Source organism: Morone saxatilis, unplaced genomic scaffold (genome assembly GCF_004916995.1).
Source record: "Morone saxatilis isolate NCDOM2014 unplaced genomic scaffold, NCSU_SB_2.0 Contig10, whole genome shotgun sequence".
Taxonomy (NCBI): domain Eukaryota; kingdom Metazoa; phylum Chordata; class Actinopteri; family Moronidae; genus Morone; species Morone saxatilis.
Genome location: NW_023339652.1, coordinates 17512690 through 17514659, shown reverse-complemented (window position 1 = coordinate 17514659; position 1970 = coordinate 17512690). Strand labels below are relative to the sequence as shown.

At 37.9% G+C, this 1970-nt stretch overlaps 1 protein-coding gene across 1 annotated transcript in view; it reads left to right on the top strand.

Moving 5' to 3' along the window:
• slc41a2b (solute carrier family 41 member 2b) overlaps positions 1–1970 on the top strand; it is a 51298-nt gene that overhangs the window by 38327 nt on the left and 11001 nt on the right. The gene's annotated exons all lie outside the window — the stretch shown is intronic.

The following is a 1970-nucleotide window of genomic DNA, read 5'->3' as shown; positions in this document are numbered from 1 at the left end:
TACACACTGGACCTTTAAGGAATGGACTTGAGTGCCAGTCTCTTACTGATGTCTTTATCTGTCTGAAAACAAACGTGTGGGTGTTTGAGGATCAGGAGCAGGGTATACTTGAGCAGTGGCTGCACCTTCAGTGAGCCGCTCCACCTACACTTCAACCCAGGCACTAATGACTGTAATAAAAATTCTGCCACTCTCATCATCTCCCCTGACAGTTCACTCAACTGAACACATAGGCTTGACATTTTGAGCGTGTTAAATGAGGGTGTAGGACAGCCTGCCTCTATAGTCATTTATAATCCCTGATCTCATGAAGAACATTTATTTCAATGTTTTCTCTGTCCATGTTTGGAGATTCTGTCTCGACTCTGGGTAAGAGAGAAATCAAAGGGCTCAGTTTAGACACTTGAATGGAGTAGACAGCGGCATTAGTTATGGATGTAAATAGTTTGAGTCAGTGCTCTCAAAAGATGGTGTAGTGTAACACTACATATTTGAAAAATGAAATCATTTTTTCCATGCAGATGTATTTAATTTAATGTCCTGCAGTAACCTTAAATAAAGAAATAAATGTTTAATTCTCACATGACCTACATTTCAAATATCCAATTGGCAGAAACATGGACTCAACATATGCGGACATTATAATATAGTATAATATTTTCTCTCTGTGTCCAACTAGAGCTAGACACAATTTGGCAAAGATGTTGGTAACATGGTGGAATTTGATAATGTCATTCAAGTAAAAAGTACTGTAACAGTCTGTTTCTTTAATAGCAGCGATAAGCTGAAATTGCACATGCTGCAGTTTGATAATGTTCTATTTAAAGTAAAAGCCATAGGAAATTAGGGGAGAAATTGAAACATTTCTGCAGAATAGCTCGACTCATTGTGATATCTCCGTGAGCCTGACGGTACAGTCACTGAGTGGAAAAGAAGAAGAGGAGGAAGAATGTAGGTAAATTGCCTGGAGTTCTGCATATTTTGGCAAACAGTGGTTGATGGTTTTGCACAAATCCATAGTGAATAAAAAACCAAGGACATACAAAACAAGGGTACAAACATGAAAACATCACTTAAACAATACACAAAACAACATGATTTGGCAATGCTGAATGAGCCCACAGTATATTCAGACAAAGAATGAGGCAATGCAGGATAAACTAAGGCAACATGGTGCAATAAGCCACAAAGGTGTCAAAGAAAACTCAGGACAGGAGAATAGTTTGACAGTTTGGGAGTCAAGAAAGTCTAAAAACTCTGAAAAGGTTAGATAAAGTTTGCCAGTAATGAATATGCATGACTATGGTAATGTAATATTCCTGGGAATCTTGATAGTAGGCCATTTAATAACACTAAGGCTAAAGGCCATGGGGTCAGTACATGGTCAAACACAGACCAATAATAGTTATGTTAAAGTCTCTTTAACAAAGGGTGAACATCTCTTGCTCTGAAGCAAACCTCATTATTTCAGTCAAGCCCGGCTATCAGATGTTATCAGTGTTATCTTGACAGATCAGGAATCCTGCACGTCTAAGCTGTGAGAAAGTTGCTCTTAATCTGTCAGCTGAGCTTTTGGTCCTCAAACCATGAAGCTTTGCTGAGGAGTAAGCTACACAAAAACATAATATAATACAGCTTTCTGAGGTTAGACACTAATTATTCGCTATTGCAAAAACCTGAACTTGACAGCACCCTCTTTTTCTCCACAGTGCGTTTCCAATTTTCTAGCCATTCTGCTTCCACCAAGGGGTCAAGTAAACACACATTGCAATATAAATACAAATAAATTCACTGATTCAAACAGAGTCCAGTTTTCCATTGTAGCACTGTGGTTATTAGAAGCTGTACAGGAGTGTTTTGCTAGAGTTAAAAGAATAAATAATAATAAATACAGTGAATAGATAGGTTGAATAGAGAAAATATGTATGGTAAGACAGATTTCAGCAAACCTCTCTTTTGAAGCCATTCAG